Source organism: Protomyctophum bolini (genome assembly GCF_963924005.1).
Source record: "Protomyctophum bolini genome assembly, chromosome: 23".
Classification (NCBI taxonomy): Eukaryota; Metazoa; Chordata; class Actinopteri; order Myctophiformes; family Myctophidae; genus Protomyctophum; species Protomyctophum bolini.
In genome coordinates, this window is record NC_137884.1 from 15,230,425 (window position 1) to 15,249,619 (window position 19,195).

General features: G+C 44.2%; 1 protein-coding gene across 2 annotated transcripts in view; it reads right to left on the reverse strand.

Annotated features, from left to right (window-relative positions):
• plxna4 (plexin A4) overlaps positions 1-18,980 on the reverse strand; it is a 313,281-nt gene extending 294,301 nt beyond the window's left edge. The window contains exons 1-2 of one of the 2 annotated variants that reach the window (XM_080757088.1): positions 18,796-18,980; positions 18,323-18,378 (exon numbers count right to left, since the gene is read on the reverse strand). The gene's annotated coding sequence lies outside the window, so the exon portion shown is untranslated. Of the gene's footprint in view, positions 1-18,322 lie in introns of both variants that reach the window. The other variant, XM_080757089.1, reaches the window with a different exon arrangement.
• Between the last annotated feature and the right edge of the window lie 215 nt (positions 18,981-19,195).

Below are 19,195 nucleotides of genomic sequence, written 5' to 3' on the forward strand. Positions count from 1 at the left end.
AACCTTTATTTACAGTATTCCATGTTATAGCTTCCACAGTAGGAGCTACAAGTATACCGGTATGTTACTCCATCGTTTAGGGGACCTTATGAGGTCCAACAACCCATTATATAATTAATAGGATCATCAACAATCAAATCCACATTCAGTTCAAGCCATCGACAAGAGGACAAAGGCCTGTTGAGAGAGGAATCTGGTACAATATGCGCGAGCGTGTGTGTGTGTGTGTGTGTGTGTGTGCGTGTGTGCGCGAGCGAGTGAGCGAGTGCATAAGGAGCATGACGGTCTATTGGGCTGTAAATCTCAGCCACGGGCCTGGCGTCAGCATCATATTTGGGCTGTAATGGCCCGGGGCGGTGAGGGGGCAGCCGTTGGTGGTGGTGGTGGTGGTGGTGGGGGGGGGGGGGGGGGGGGGGGGGGGGGGGCTTCTGAGGGGAGGAGAAGGGAAGAGAAGAGCTCTAGTGAGACGTCGGCGGTGATTAAATGACTCGCTGCCTCATAAATCTACTCTGTCATCACTCTCAAAGAGCCTGCCTTCCCTTTCCCGCACGCAGTATTCTGCCATAGAGCGCATTAAATAAGCACTCGCACGCGCACAAATGCACACGCACGCACACACACGTGTGCGCCCTCAGGGACATATACCTAAAACACTTCAACGGCCATTGCTTTGTTGGGAGGGAGAGGGGCGTGTTTCCTTAATATGAATGGTTTTCTGAAGCGTCAGCAATATTTATGGAATTCTCCTCCCAGTGTCATCTCATCATAGCAAAATGGTAAATGGTAAATGGTGCATTTATCCAGACTAGAGCTCTTTACAATTAGCATTACATTCTCTCATTCATTCTTTCACGCACACATGCATCATCTCCAAAACGAGTTGATCGCTTTATCCTCCAATCAAATTTAGAAAATAAATAAAACATTCACTTAAGGCAGCCACCAGTCCCTACCCCCCGCCGTGCGCGAGCACACACACACACACACACACACACACACACACACAGCCTACAGCACTGTTTCCTAAAAACAATTAGGCGCAGCATCTAGCTTGATCACTTCAAAAGCTCTAATCTTAGACATAAAAACACGATGAAAAAGAAATACGATAAGAAAATCATCGGGAGCAGTTAGGGGTTAAGTGTAGCACTCAAGGACATTTTGACACTAACCCAGGATCAATCAAATCAATCAAACCCGGGACCTTTGGGTTCCCAAGCGGCCGCTGCACCTGCTGAGCCTAAAATGAGCCCTAAAATGCCTCATTGTTGGCTCAGCGCCATGCTGGCTTGGGTTGGAGTCTATTACTTTTAATGGAAGGGTGAACGTGATCACTGCTTCTGAACCATATATTTAACCCATTTAGGCCTGACCTCGAAATTTAAAAAAAAAATCTTCTAAATCCTCCAGTTTTCTGAAATAAATATTTTCACGATTTAAAAAAAAATAGCAGACCTACAAGGTCTATTGATAGCGCGCCATATAGCACATTTCAGACAGCGAGTGCAGTTCAAAGTGCTTTACAGTAAGAGCAAAAAGATAACAAGAAAGAGCTACTGTATGAGGTCTTGAGGTTGAGCTATGAGCTTGTAGATCTACTATTTTTCAATAGCTAAATTATAACACCAAAAGGGGTTCCCGCCCAAAATGGGTTAAGCCCATAACCACTGAAACAAATATTGGATTTTCATAGAGACAAATCAGGAACTTTATTATCGACCTTTCTTGGTCCCAGCAACACACTCTCCCAGCAACACACTCTCCCAGCAACACACTCTCCCAGCAACACACTCTCCCAGCAACACACTCTCCCAGTAACACACTCTCCCAGCAACACACTCACCCAGCAACACACTCTCCCAGCAACACACTGTTGCAGGATCTAGCAGTCACAGGACGTTGGCGAGATTTGCAATCAGACGGCGCCAAGGAGACCATTTGTAGGATCTGTAGTAGCTCCAATTGGGATGGCAGATCTTGATTAATTCAACATCTTAGCTATCAGTCTCGTGTAGTCAGACCTATATCACATAACTCACTAATTCCACTTATCTACTTAGTGGGAACATTGTCACCAATACATCTGCTGCCACGACTCCTCCCTATAAAAAGGTCAACCAAGTGCAATAACAGTATTTACCAATCCATATAATGAGTATATTCCTTACTTATAGACATCTATATTTTAGTTTATTTTACCTGCTACCCCGGTGCTGCCCCCATAGCACCCACTGCTCCTAAAGGTAGCTCTACAGTCAGTCAGTTTGGAAGGTGTGAGAAAAAGTTGCTTAATGCACCCGAGAGCTATGGTGCTAAAAATAAGCCTGCTGCTATCCGACAGCCTGTTATTATTGTGTTACACAATACACCAATTCCACTTATCTACTTAGTGTATCTCACCACCAACTCTCGACGCTTCCCTACAACTTGCGAGTTGCGACCCAACGCGACCACCACCCATTCAACAGCAATAATAATAATGCACACACTGCACATTCAACAGCAGACCCAACACTTACAGTACCGCCGACAATGTCGGTGTGGTGGAGAGGTTTGTACTGTATGTCCACCTTAACAATTAGCATGAGTTAAATGCAGGACAAATTTCACATATACGTACAAATGTACAGAAAATACCCCAAAGGAGTGGGAGCTATATTATTATTTTTGTGGCCATCTACTATATGTAAGGTATGTTTGTAATTATGTCCCCTCAAAAGTAGACCAATCACGGCTCAGGCCACCATGTGAACCAGGAAGTCCCTGCATGGGTGAAGTGAAACTCATGAAGACGGAGAAGAACTTTGGATCATAGCTGATCATCTATTCAGTGAATCTCTTTAGTTACACCAACATTATTCTTATGAAACACACGTGTGGACTTTTGTAGGCCAACTCTGATTCTTCTGAAAGCAGCATTCTTCTCTTCTCCCCCGCTGTCCTCTCTCTCACCGTGCTTGTTCGCAGCTGGGTTTTTGTACTATTTTCAGCAAGCTGTCCATGTCCCTGATCGCACTGTTCTCTCTCCTCCTCAGAGACATAGAGAACCAATGTACATTTACTCAAGTACTATAGGCTACAAGTACAAGTTTGAGGTATTGGTTTTACTTTACTGGTGGAGATTTTCAAATGTTCTATATATTTACTACTACTCCACTACATCTCAGAGACAAATGAGACAAAATATTTATTTTACAAATATTAGAACTTTAGTTACTAGTCACTTTCTAGACACACGCGTGCGCACACGCACACGCACACACACACACGCACTGTTTCCGTATTCTCTCTGAACTGGATTGTCTGTTTAACTCACAGTGACACACTTTTCTTGTATGTATCTCATCACTGCAGAAACCTCTTTATATCGATATTTTAACTTTTCCTTAAATTAGTGCCCTACTACTTGATCATACTACTACAGTGGCACACACAAGCATCAAAAGCAGTAGATCTGCAAGCTCAAAATGCGGAGAAATGAGGTTTACCACCCGACAGAGACGACATACAGTATGCTAATGTGATGTTCTGACTAGCTATAGCCTATTTTGCAATAATATAGTAATTATTAAAAAGTCAAAATAACATCCGACCCTTGGTATTAAGATCCACGTGCAAATATGATAATCCAACGTTCATAAGTGCAGGGCAGAGCCATATAGGTCTCAAAGAGCTGTTCACTCACAACTCAAAACAGAAGTGGCTCTCCTCTACTCTCCCCTTCTTCTCTCTCTCGCCTGTCCCACTCCCCACTTGTAGTGGTTTTTCGGAGATTGGAGCATTGCCTAAATCCCTGTGTCGAATGGGAGCTGAATGGAGAAGGGCTTGAATGGTGGTCGGTGGCTTGGGAGTAAAAGTCTGCCCAGTGTTTAGAGTGAAAGGTTGAAGGTTGTAGCGCGTGTGGTCGAATTAACAATGGTGGAATCTTTTTTACTTAGGAAATCAAAATGCACGCGGTCAAATACATGTCATTTTGGGGGTTCTTAATTGGCACGAAAAAGCTTTTATGATCAACACTTTATTTGACTTTTAACAGATCCGAGATCAGAGACCTTCAACCAAGGAAAAACATAGTTTCAGACTGAGATGCATCACTGTGATGTCATCATGACCGAGACATACTGTCTGGGTCACATATGTCCATTCTCTGACTCTCTTAAGTAGACACTTTTCCAACAACAGAATAAACAAAAACCTGCCAGTTTTTAAGTTCGACAACCTAGTAGTGTGTGTGTGTGTGTGTGTGTGTGTGTGTGTGTGTGTGTGTGTGTGTGTGCACACCTGTGTGCAAATAAATTGTTTAAAGTTTCTCTTGATATACACATGTTGGCACGTTTGTTTGTCCCCACTCTCCTCTCCGGTAATATGTGTCCAAGTGTGTGTGTGTGTGTGTGTGTGTGCACGTGTGTTTGTGTGCACGTGCATGTTCTCAGTTGACAAATCAGGTTGCCATGGGAACACAGTTAGCTGCGTGGGAGGCAGGGCAGGGTGTGTGTGTGTGTGTGTGTGTGTGTGTGTGTGTGTGTGTGTGTGTGTGTGTGTGTGTGTGTGTGCGCGTGTGTGTGTGTGCGTGTGTGCTACTATAGTGGAAACATTTAAAAATGTTTTTGGACATATGAGGTTTCCACCCGACAGAGATGATATCCATAAGTTATGGACCATAACGTCTGCCACACATCAATGGCTGCCTGCTGGAGGTCAAAACTATCTGACGGTTACATTTCATGCAAATGGCTCTCAACATGCTTATACGAATGTTATTTAGATTCAGCTAGCTTTCATGTTTACCTGCTAGTTACTTTGTAGCACATTTCCCAAGCTCAAAGAAAGAAACCCAAATGGCTGAAACTTCAAATGATCTCGGTTCCAACAAGAAGAGACAAGAAGAGACGATGACACACATGCACATTATGTGTCAAAGTTCAAGGATTACATTTTGTCCTCTGCTCTACTAATATTTGTTGAGTAAACAAGCAGCAAGATATGATTAGCAATGATTCACCATCCTGGGAATAGAGAGAAGGCAGAGGTTTCGAGAGACGAGTCTTGACTGGAAGAGCAACCAAACACTCTCATTCTGGAGCCATAATGCTTAAAGTTTAAACTGGTGTTAACCTGTGTAATTTAGATAGCATGTTACGTAGACAGAGCCATAATGCTTAAAGTTTAAAGCGGTGTTAACCTGTGTAATTTAGATAGCATGTTACGTAGACAGATGTCAGGTTCATTTGTTTACGTAGCATCCTATAGTTTGTATAGTTTCAATGTACAGATAGTTTTTTAATATTATACAGTTTAGACTGATGATAGGTCAATGGTGTCTGCGGGGAGGATCTTCAAAGATTAGTGAAAAACAATGGTTGGATTTTAATATACTCTATACCATACAGGTTGGACATTACACTTTATTCATATAAAAGTTACATATTGCTGCTTAACTTTATAAAGTGTTTTCCCAAATATTTGGGGACGCACTTGCAATATCCTCACAACTCAATTGGGAATAGCTGGTTTAATCAAAAATGATTGAAAATCAATACCCCCTGCCAATCATGAGAAGAACAATTAGCATATAAACAACAAAATAAACACTTATTCTATTCCAGGAGAGAGCAGAATGAAAATGTTACAGAAAGAAATCTCCTCACCAGCACTTTGGCAAGCGTCAACGAGGCAAAACACTCCATTATGCATAAACACACCAACCTTTCCAAGTTCCAACCAAACCAAAACACACACATTGTTCCCAAAAAAGGAAAAAAAGGCAAAGTCCCAAACTCTCTTATTCTCACACCAGAGAAGGACATAGAAATGCTGTGTAAAAAGCCTTGTTAATTAACCACTAAAAAACCCATTTGGTTGCGCAGCGAAGTCTCTCAGGGCTCTGAGCTAGTGTCTTTTCTGTTTTCTGTCACAGAAAATAGCCGATGGACAAGCTATAACAAATGTGACGGGTTGTGAGCTTGTTGATCTGCTGTGGTTAATTATCCCTGTGACAACTGTGACATCCTCAGCTTGTCCTGAGGGAGGTATAGGGTGAGAGAAGGGGGTAGAGGGTGTGTGTGACTCATATGAAGTGAGGGGCGCTCTTATATACATTACATTATACATCGCATTACTTGCTCAGCCAATCAAATCATCCAATCCCACGCTAAGGAAACACACACAAAGCTGCGCATAGTTGATTAGCTAACCCCTTTTGGTGTTAGCATTATGTTATGCTTTAGCTATTGAAAAATATCAGATCTACAAGCTCATAGCGCGCCACAGAGTGGCACGCTACGAGCTTGTATGTCTGGCTTGTCTGCTATTTTTGAAAAATCGAACGACTGACATATAAACATAGCTTTTTCAGAAAACTGGGTTAAGTACTAAATGACTTGTTGCCATGTTGCTGCTCGTGTGAACACAGCATATACTGTACACACATTTCGTCCACTGAGGAGAGAGGAAGACCCTCTTGATATTGAAGACATGACCCTTGACCCCACGACTCTCTGTACCTGTAACCTGTGTTTAAGGCTTACTGCTGCTGTCGCTATATGACACCGGACTGCCCCCACAGAAATCAATAACAGGTCTCAGGTCTGCCTACACACATCTACCAAACTCCCAAACTAGCCATGAGGTGAATAGCAGGCCATGTGTTCCGAGTCACCTCGACTGACAGGGTGTCTTCAACAGGGGGTACAGGTCCCCTAGGGGCCCCAGAGATACTATAGGGGCTGCCGACAATCGTTATGTGATAGGATTTTTTTTTTTTACGTTAACCAACTAGCATCACTACTCTAAGGAGAGCCAAAAATATGCATTTTTGGCAAAGAGGTTTGGTGTAGAGGGGAAAACAGAGCAGACCAAGTAGAGTGAAAGGTGACGTTTACTAAGTCGACTATGAATCCATCTATTGAATCTATGAAAACGAACTGTCTGCTTGACTTCCAGAACATTCTCCAGACAGCTGGCACAGGGAGAGTGAGATTATTGATAAAGAATGAGAGCTGTTGCTGTCGAGTTAATGCGCAATAATATGCACTAATAAGTTAGGTGCGTGTGTGTTGGGGGGGGGGGGGGGGGGCTGTATTTAAGCATGCATACACACGCTTCTTCAAAGCAGGCCGAATGAAAAAATAAATTAGGGGCTTAATCCTTGTGCAGACTTCAGCGAGAGGAAATGGAAGAAGAGATTGAGAGAGAGAAAGAGAGAGAGAGAGAGAGAGACCCGAGATCGTCTGAAATTTTCCCCGTCATTTCATGCATCTGCAACAAAACTAATTTATTGCTCGTCATGCTCAGCTTGGCACAAAGAGCCTGGAGGCAGTCAGTGCAACCAAGAGAGAGAGAGGGCGGTTTATGTGTTACTGTTTACACACCACTGGTTATACTGTGTATTGCACCCATGGCTCAATATGAATCACAGGAGTATAGCGCCTACTATGGACCTGTCTAGGGGAAGCTTTCTGACAACCATCTCATGGCACCGCCCAAATTTAGAGCAAACATGGGGAAGTTGTCATTCTACTGCTCTGCCCTGACACCATCCATTAAAGGGTGTGAATCACTGGTTACTTTATAAACTGGCCTGGGAAAAGAAAACCCATCAGGAGACCATATTTTCCCATCTCTTTTGTGTGCAGTGTTTGTATTTGTTGATGACATGTATTATTGTGTCAATATTTGTATGCTATGTTGATGAATTGAATACATACAGTATACTGTAGGTCGGACCACAATGGAAACAAGTCCCCAGGACTTTTTTGTGTTATCCTTTTAGCTTTCAACGTCTTACTGTACCACATTTTCAGACTAATAAAGTATTCAATCAATCAAAATAATTAAGAAGTACTTGTCTGGCCGCGTCGGTATCAAGGGTCATTCTAATGTCAAACATTCCAGTAGCTTTATTCTGTTCACACACACACACACACACACACACACTCTCTCTCTCTCTCTCCTGGCAGAAGGAGATAGAAGAACTGCAGGCAGAGGCAGCCAGCACTGTTGCCAGATCTTGTGAGAGGAATAAGCAAGCAGGTCTATGAAAATAAGCCCAGAAGAAGAGATTAATATATGCCATATGAGCACTTTAAACATTTGGAACTATTTGAAATAACCGATCTACAAGCTTTCAAGCTCACAACACGTCGCTATCAGTGTTGTTTAACGTTGGTGGGACGCCATTTTAATGACGTCACACGCACGCCGCTTAACACCTGCACTGCAGGAGTTACACATATCAAGGGTCACACAATAGACCCTTGATATGCATCCAGGCTTACTCCTATGTTCATTCACACTGGTGTGACACTCGGCAGCCTTTGTAAACCTTGTGGAGGTGTAACCTTAAGGTTGTTTTAATCGCATGCATGTGTGTTGGGGCATGGCATGGTACCGTGTGCAATGACCAATGAAACACTGGCGACACGTTGGGAGCTTGTAAATCAGCTATTTTCTAAAGAAAATCTGGGGAAAAAGTGAAGCGTTTTATGTTAACAACACAAATCTGGCATGGTATTATTCTTTTTCTTTTCTTTTTGGGGTGGTACTTGACTTAAACAACATTAGGAAACAAGCTGCAAGCCCCCCCTGCAACCCAACATTTACAAGCATGAGCTTTACAGGGGAAAAAAACAAGCCCAAAACCTAGGTCGCTTGCTATAAGCAGACATGGCAACACTGAGAGAAAGGAGATGAAAAGGTAATGTGCAGAGAGGAGAGAAAGCGAGAGGGTGAAAATAGAAGTGTTGAGACAGGAGTGTGATGTATAGTACGAACATGTTCTGGCCTTCATTATGGAGACACGTGACGCTCTAATAGGACTCATGGCTGCCAGGATGAAAAAAGACATTTCTTGTGAAGAAAACGTGTGGGTTTTTTTTACATGCACTGCACACACACACACATGCACGCTCTACTTGTGAGGACTTCAACGTTGTAGGATGGCACTTTTTATAAATGCTATTTTTGAACGGTGGGCACACAGTCTCCGATGAACAGCTATGTGTGTCTGTCCGTAATTATTTAAAGATCTCTCTGGGCCTGAAAGTGTTTAATTGTATTTGTGCAACATGGACATTATTTTTTAATAAACATATAATCGATATATATTATATATCGTATCGCGGCCTCTGTATCGTGATACATATCTACCATGAGAATGCAAGCAATATCCACCATATATACAATATATTGTACCTCTAGTAACAATACAAAGTATAGTTCCACAGTGTAATTTTTACTTTTGCCACGTTGAGTGCATGTTTTGCCACATTGTGAGGACCAGGAAAATGCATGGATAAAAGCAAAATAAAATCTAACATATGTGGTAGCAATTTGGAAGAAATATGTTGTATAATTATGGTGTTTTGGTATAGCCCTACAGCCAACCAGTTGAACAAATTGCAGATTGATGCTAAAGTCCATGCAGTCATTTTGTATTTTAAAACTATATGACATGATGAGGCGTTAACCTTTGATGAGGCGTTAACCTTTGCTTTTATGAAACATCTGAGATCATTTTCTGTAAGATTGAACATACATTCTATCGCTACTTTAACCACCTCAAATACTCTTTAATATTAAAATAACGAATAACCGAAATATAGGCTATCTTCAAGCTCACAACACGTTGCAGCTTGTACAGCCTATGTTCGGTTCAAGACATGCTTATACTATACTTGTGGGGGGACATTTGGCATGCAAGTGTAGTACGTAAGTGCACGCACGCACGCACGCACGCATGCACGCACCCCTTCTTTTCTAGAACGCATCATACACATGCTGATTAAACCCATTCGGGAACAAGAACAAAAGGGTCTTATTAACTCGGGCTGCCGTGACGCGTATTGATTTCTTGCCGTAAGAATTCAATGCCGTCTATTGTTTTGAGAGATCCTCGCTTCAGATGATCCCCCCCTCCGCCCCCCGTACCCGTCATCATCCCAACGCACATCAATATGCAGCTCTCTAGTGCGTATCAAAGGGTTAATTACATGCTTGTAAGCAATTACTATCTTATTGTAGCGCAAAACGCCCCTCCTTTAAATTGGAGTCAAGATCAAAGTGGCCCAGAAGCCCATCAGTCACTGATATGTTGTCCCAGTGTTGTCGTGTCAACTCCAAACATGACAGGACATATAGACCCTCCACTCTCATAGAAAAAGGCCTGGAAGAATTCACGGAACCACACTTGAAACCTATTCTGGGACGAATATTCTGCAAGAAATGTCATATACAAGCTCACAACAACGTGTCGCAACATGATGTGTTCATGTGAGCTTGTAGCTCGGCTATATCGGTGAAGAGGGGAGTACTAGACCAGTGGTTCCCAAACCGGGGTCCCAGAGATAGAAATGCCATTGGGGGTCCGTAGACTAATGCATGTCAAACTGGGGGTCCTTGAAATTAAACGGGTTGAGAATCACTGCTAGAGCTGTAAACATCTTCTCTTATGGGGGTCCCTGGCGTATGTTTTCAAATGGGGGACCACGGGCTAATAAGTGTCACTTTGGGAACCACTGTACTAGACGATAGAGCCCTGGGGGACGCCGGTCAAGCCTCATTATAGACGTACAATTACTAGAGGAGGGGCTGGCGCCAAATCTTTGTGTGATAGGAACCTTTATTTGCATTAGCCACTTGAACCCCAGCATCCCCATTCTGGGGGGAACTTTAGCTGTTGAACCCCATGCATCCCCATTCTGGGGGGAATTTTTGCCAAAAATAGCAGATCTACAAGCTCCAACTGGTAGATCGGCTATTTACGGCAAAGAGGTTTGTTTGCTGTAGAGGAAAAAAAGAGCAGACCAAGTAGAGGTCAGGTCAAAATGATTGACCTATAAGTATTGACGATTTAAGTGGTTAACCCATTTAGGCCTGACGTCCAAGGGAAAAAAAACGTTCTGAAAGAATATATATTCAATATATGTTCAATACGTTACATATATGCTTATAGCCTTATATATATGAATATATATATATATACAAAGATGTGTGCCGCATTTCTACGATTTTTCAAAAATAGCAGATCTACAAGCTATGAGCTTGTAGATCTGCTATTTTTCATAGCTAAAGTATAAGGAAATGTATAGAGCAGCTGTGGGACTATACAGCAGCTGTATGTCTCTCAGTGCAGTGACATTCTGTGATTGATGATTATTTGCCATAATCACATAATTGTTTTAATCATTTTTGGCCAAATACAATGAGACTTGGAGGGTGCGTCAGCAAGGTCAGGAGGTAACAGGGGGTGCACGGCCCAAAGAGTTTGCGGACCGCTGCAATATGTAGTGGGAGGGTCCGTGCTTCATCTCTCTCTCAGCTAAGCGGTCCTTGGCCTGATAAAGGGTTAAAGACCCAGTCACCCTGGTCTAGAGAGAGTTTAAGAGTTTAACACACTACAGGTGCAAAATCAACGAACGCAACGAACAACACAATGATGCTGCGCTAAAATTGCGTCTATTTTCGGCAGATGATATTTTCGTGCTGAGCGCAAACGGGAGAGGGAAAGACTAAGCATAGGGTTTAAGCAGGCCTAATAATAATAATAACGATAACACCGACGTGAATTAGAGATTCCATTTCATATTATTATCCCATGGGGTATTTCAGACTGTGTCCCAAAGTATGGGAAAACACAACGGCGCTGGCTGTCCGTTATAGTAGCAGGAACAGTTGGTGACAGATGATTGGCCATCATCAATGTGGTGTCTGGTGGCAGGAAAGGGGGGGGTCATAATTGGACACCCGCCCGTGTCTGCCAGTCCTGAGCCCGAGGGTGTGTGTGTGTGTGCGTGCACGCGTGTGTGTGATCAAGCAGGGGACATTGCACCCTGGGGGAGAGAAAGAGAGAGAGAGAACAAACAGAGACCTCCATTCAGGTTCCATGTACAGACACATCATTCAGCCTGACATGACGACGCGTCTCCAAGACACGCACGTAGCAGCTTGATAGTCCGTGTGTGTGTGTGTGTGAGCACGCACACACACACACACACACACACACACACACACACACACACACACACACACACACACACACACACACACACACACACACACACACACACACACACACACACACACACACACACACACACACACACACACACACACACACACACACACACACACACACACACACACACACACACACACACACACACACACACACACACACACACACACACACACACACGTGCCCAGTCCAATATCCAATGGATTAAAGCGAAATAAAATCTCACGGCTGAAAAACGTTTGTATGGCCCAATGCTATGATGTGTTCAGTGATATCGTTGCTGCTGTTCTATGAATACCTCCAACAAGGTGAACGAATCCCAGACTGAGGCTTTAACCTTTGCTTTTATATGAAATATCCAAGACCACTATAAGATGTCATGTATGCTTCTGAAAATATTGCTATAGTTTGAGCACTTCAAAATGCCCTAATCTTAAAATAATAACCGAAACATTGTCGATTGACGCATTAAGAGCTTGTAGACAGGATATTGTTGGTGTGCAACATGCTTTCATAGAACATGGGTTCCCAAAGTGGGGTCCGGGGACCCCTAGGGGTCCTTGAGGGAGTTCCAGGGGGTACCTATAGCTCAATTAGAGATAGTTAGGAACCAAATGGACCCTTATGGGTCTGTAACTCAGAGAGTGTTACACTCTATTAACAGTGGATTTACAATATAAATTGGGGTACCAGATATAGAAATGCCATTAAATGGGGGGTCCGTAGACTAATGCGTGTGAAACTGGGAGGGTCCATGAAATTAATATTTTTCGTAAATCACTGCTAGAGCCTAGAGCCGTAAAAATCCTCCCTTATCACTGGCATATGTTTTCAAATGGGGGGTCCGTGGCCTAATAAATGTTGATTTGGGGGTCCTTGACACGAAAAGGTTTGGGAACCCCTGTCATAGAATGGAATGCAAATGGCTGAAATCAGTTATGGCGACTGAGAACTTTAATCTAAGCACTGTACATGAACTTGTACATTAATTGGTGTTCTATTTTAGAACACTAGAGCGGTGCCCGTGGGGGCCTCTACAGCGGTGCCCGTTGGGCACTGGCCTACTTGTAACGATGCAAGTTGGAAAATGCATGCCCCACCCAGATATTATGCGTTGGAGCACGACATATATATTTATGATATTATGATATCCAATGTATCCCAAATGAAATATCTCACAATAGACATTCATATCACTGTAGAGTATGCATAACCCTCCATTCCTCCCCGCTCCTTGATTTGTATTCATTCACAGGTCCTCTCATTGATGGGGTCACGTTGCATAGATTCTGCAGTGTGGCGGATATTCTCTTCTCAGCGGCAACAGCACACCCAGCAAACAGCAAACGTAATAATAAATGTGCTCTGCCAAGGTTGGAGTGAGAGTTTATCCATTAGCCAGCCATAATATTGACAAGGCCAGCGCACTCTCAGACACCAAACTGCAAGCGCTCGTATAGCCGAAACAGACAGGAAGGAATTGTGTCAATGAGAGGCTGCTAACAGCACCATAAACACCGCTGTCCGTTCCAAGTTCTAATACTACGGAACAACCGTGATGGACGTACAGCATGCATGGGCCACATGCAGGCCCCACCTTCACTTAATGCAGAATACTGATATATTATTGATTATTTGATTTTGGCCGTTACAATTCCAAACATGCAAACATGACCCGCTTTAATTACTTCAGTCTATATTCGTAGCTTAATGAGTAGTACTAAAATGCTATTGTCTTTTTATGTCCAATGTGTTTGTATTTAGTTCATGAAGTCAACATAACTATAACTAAATGCATTTGAAATTGAATAAAATGTTACGTTTCAGGATTCCAATTCAAAAATAGCCAAAACTAATTCAAGATTTAAATTATATACAGGTAGCAAAAAATAGCTGATCTACAATTCACACAAGAAAATTGCTACGACAGTGATATGCAATGTGGCCCTCTGGAGTGAGTGTGGAACTATTTGTGGCCCTCTCTCAAAGTTGCCCACCCCTGACGACATACAGCACCCAGGGAGGGAGGGAGAGATGGAGGGAGAGACAGACAGACAGACAGCGAGAGAGAGAAAGACGGAGGCGTTAACGCTACAGACAAAACAACGGCACACTGCACTGAACTGGACTGGATTAAGGCGAGAGAGACCAAAAGGAAAGGATGGGATTATCAAACTGCAGCAGGATTATATGTTTTCCCCCTGGAGACTTGCGACAGAGGGAGCATTCACACGCGTCACACACACACACACACACACGTACAGTATGTGTGTCAGTGTGACAAAACATACAGTAGGGTTGGGATCCTTGGGATTTTAACCATTCCAGTTCCTTAACAGTCCGACCCCTTTAACGATTCCTAGAAGGTTCCAAATGTACCCATTTCCCAATACAGGTCCGTAAGGCCTCACAGGCCCCTTTTCCACCGAGGTTGGACCGGTTCAGTTCACTAATATTGAACCAGTTCAGAGTGTTTCCACTGAAGATTAATCGGTTCAGAGCCCTTAAAGTTGGTTTGGAACTGAAACTGAATGGCCGTCTGACCTTAATGGCCGCCTGGTTGAAGGTTACAAGAATCTAGAACGGAACCAGTTCTAGAGACTAGAACCAAAGTTATTTTGTTGGAAAAGGGACCAGAGACACAGACACACACACACACACACACACACACACACACAGGCAAGGAGGCATTATGGCATTATGGACCAACCAGAAACCCAACAGGTGAGAAACCTCTCCCCCACCCACACTCGACTGCCAGCTGCTCCACATTACCGTACCATCCCTGCACACAACAAACGAATCATCGCTGTCTGGTATTAAAAAAAGACCTCTTATCTCCATATATTTTAACTATTTGTGCTGAAACTTGATCATACTACCACAGAAAAGCATCAAAAGTAGCAGATCTGCTACTTTTGCAATTTTTGCAATTTGAATGAAACAACAACAGTTGTGGGCATATGAGGTTTCCAGAGGTTTCCAGAGGATAATTATGTGACATCTAATGAAACATCATTGCCAATATTACTGTGCTTTGATATGTGGGTCCCACCCCCCCATGTAGGTGCATAATAAACCATGTAGACCTGTGCATAAATATGGCATTTCTTGACAGCACACATAACACCACATAACAGCACGTTCACTGTTCAAACCAATTAGCCGTTGATGTCAGCGTGGGAGAACCGGTAGTGTTTAAAGTATAGGCTATACGCACACGCACATGCGCGCACACACACACACACACACACACACACACACACACACACACACTGCATTACACAGACCACCGTCGCACTGCAATACACACACCAATGCACACATGCTGCAACACAAACACACACACACACACACACACACACACACACCTTGCAATACACGGACCAATTGCATTCACAGTTTCACACTGCACTGTCCCCTATGGTTTCTTTACAACAAAGCACAGCCCTCCCTTTTGGCATGCACGCACGCACGCACGCACACGTATTACAAGTAGTAATCATTATGGTTATACGTGGCGCATTAATCCTTGGCATGAAACACACATATGGGTGTAGATTGCATGTATGTACGTGTGCGACGTGATATCATAACACATATGGTATAGTTAGTCGGGTGGGTGAGACTGAATTGATGCATTGAGGGAGGCTGGGCTGCAGGTGGATGGATGGAGGGGGTGGGTGGGTGGGTGGGGGTAGACAGAGAGAGAGGGAGGGAGGGAGGGGGGGGGGGGCTCACAGCGCCGCGCAGCAGCGTGACTGCATGCCGTACAGCTCTGCAGTTTGTATATAGGCTGAAGCAGCTGCTGCTTCTTCTGTGAACCAGTGAGGGAGGGACGGGAGGGAGGGAGGATCGGGCGAGCCGAGAGAGAGAGAGAGAGAGCGAGAGCAAGGGAGCGGAAAGAGTGAGTGTGTGAAGCCGCATTTGGGAGTCAAGGAGCTGTACATGGCACTACACCGCAGCACTACACACAGAGCTGTCGCACCACTCAGTGCTTTGGCCCACGGAGCACGGCTAACATCCAACACTCCACTCGGCCCCCGTCCCTTTATATATAGGCTATACCACAGTGGTTCTCAATGATTGACCGACCCAAAATAATCATATTTGACCTGTGGATCCCCCACAAAATAATCATATTATTTCCACCGTGACACGTACTTGTAATGTAGGAGTTGCATTCAAAGTTGTTTGTTCGGTTGCGCAGATAGATATTGTGAGAATAGCAGATAAAGCTCACACAACGCCTCATGTTGAGCCTATATGTGGGGGACCCCTGGGAACCCCCTCAATCAAGGACCCCCCCCTGGGGTCCCCCACTTTGAGAACCAGCACCTTACGAGTCAATTTAATACACTATGCATAGCCTATAGACACACACTGGTAAATTGGTGACAAAGGGAATGTGATAGCAGCAAAATCCATCCGAAAAGATGGGTTATAAATCAGGGACGGAGTGAACTCTCATGACCAATGAACGATAATATTGTGGGTCACTATGTCTTTGGCATTTCCTCGCAAATGTTTCTTTGCCGATCACCGTAGAGACTAGAGAGTGGCCAACACAGAGCATCTCTGAGTGTTGCCATTGTGCAGCAGATGAAGATCAAGGAGACTGACTGTAGCCTATAGCGACGTAAACGGACAATGAAATGTGTGCGCATAATATTGACTTGCATTAAGTTGTCTTATAACAGTTCCATGTGTTTTCACATCAATGGTGATAATTTAACTTCACAAAAGTTTAACAAAATTGGTATAATAATTCGAGTTTTGAATAAAAAATAAAGCTTGGGGAGAAAAATCATATTTCACGTATATTTAGCTATAGTATAGGGCAGCCTAGCGCATGGAGCTAAATGGCCCATTAGCTCTCAATACATTGATTTCCACACCAAGAACTGCATTGTCCCTTTACAGTTCATAAAACCCTGCATTGTCCCTTTACAGTTCATAAAACCCTGCATTGTTGCCAGACAACACAATATATTCCCATTTTGGGAAAAAGAGAGGAAAAAAAAGATATATATAATAAAATTACATTTGATTCACTTTGTTTGAAAAGCTATGGATATGAGAGAAACCACATAGCATCATAATAACCATATAGTTTATAGTCAAGCTCCAGACAGTCTGCAGAAGGGGCCAGCCACTAGACAGCGACCCCAGTCAACATGCACGGCACTCCGGGGAGGAGAGGTGCCATCTATACAGTCTACGGTTCATATCACAAGTTCCACTCTACTAGGACACTACAATAGCACAACCCACAACCAAACGAAATTTCAAGGACCATCCATAACTCTGAGAAATGGAACCATAAGGACCTGTAAGGGTCCACTTCTATAGAACCCCCCTAACCCAGACCCTCTGGGAAGTCAAGACTTGATCAAATACATCTTGATAGTCTTCTCTTGATCCAAAGCTAAACCTCTCCTATTAAAAGCTGGGGTGTGAAGCCAATGTTGTATCTGAAATGCCACGTAAATTCCACCACTATGCATCCATCCAAGCCAACAATCTAGCCTATTATGGTCTACTCTATACCTTCACACAGAGAGAGAGTTGAGCTCCAAGACAATTAACTCCAATTATGGACGCACAGGTTTCATCTCACTGAGAAGAGGAGGATGAAGGAAGGGCAATAATGTGAAGCGTAGAAAGCACCCCGGAGAACAACACATAGGCTACTGTGTGTGGAGAGAGACTACATGCTACTGATGAGAGAACATCTTTAGAACGTGTTCTTTTGTGTGTGTGTGTGTGTGTGTGTGTGTGTGTGTGTGTGTGTGTGTGTGTGTGTGTGTGTGTGTGTGTGAGGGGGGGGGGCGTCCTTGAGTCTAGGGATGGGATCCTTATTTTAGGATTTTTGTCCCTAAAAGTGATCAGTACAGGGACGCTGTCTGGGTTACCTGAGGAGGGGTGTTGCAAATGGACCCTTAAATAAGGTCTGTAATTCTGAGAGTGTACCAAATGGAACCAAATGGACACTGGTCTGTAACTCCGAGAGTGTGCCAAATGGACCCGTTTTGTAGAGAAGATTCCGATCCGGTTCCGTTTCCCAGCCCTATACTACTGCCATGTTGGTGGTGCAGACTGCAGAGCTGTTACGACAGAACAGGTGCAACGACCAACACGCCTCCCCTTCTCCGTTTCACCTGGGCTGCACTCACACACTGCTGCAGTGGATCCCCCGGCCGGATCAGTCCATAGCCTACTACTACTACTACTACACAAATTACACCCCGATAATAAAACACCTCACAATGCAACGTGTTCAATCTGTGATCTATGGATCCTCCTTACCTGGGAAAGGAACGCAGATCTCTCTCACTTCAGCAGCTGCAGTCGCTGCATCGACACTGCGGATATAAGAGAGGCACACGTTTCAGAGGCACCAAAAAAAATCCCCAACTCCGTTTGGTTTAGGTAGCCTACTCCCTCCAAAAAAGAATATAGTATGCGACACGCGTAAACCCCCCAAAAAAGAAATGCCTTTTTGTGTCGTGAATGATAATAATCCAAACGATGTTGTCAGAGAAGAAACACCACCATCGGGGCTGCTGGGGGGGGGGGGCAGGGTCCACTTGGTTTTAAATAAATCCCCCACGTTTTAGTTCACCGCGGAGCGACGAGGATGAGGCGATGAATCCTCTTAGAAATAGCAGAAGACTCCCGATAACATTCTGCTCCACCCGATGATCAGCGGGACCCTCTTAAGCAACTATGCCGATCCGAGCGCCCTGAAAGCCGGCACACTACTACAGTCAGAGCAGCACCTCGACCCATGCCATCCCATCCCAGGCCGGGGGGAACCGACGCACTTCTTGGGGGTCCGTACGAAATAAACGCCCGACTTTGACTGTATAGGATTCCGCAGGAGGCTGGCTGTGTGTGTGCGTGCCGTGCGTCGCGTGTGTGCGTGGAGAGGAGAGAGAGAGAGCGGGCTGCTGGTGGTGATGCGAGTCGGTGCGGCGCTCCTGCTGTACTGAAGAGAGAGAGAGAGAGGCGGTGTAAGGTGCTGCGGCGAGAGAGAGAGAGAGAGAGAGAGAGAGAGAGAGAGAGAGAGAGTTTGCGGCTCCGCAGTTGGATACTGGGGCAGCCCGGATGGATGACTATTTGGAGTCGGTGGCTCTTTCTTTTTTCGGGGTGCAAGAGGCAACCGTCTTGTTTTACACA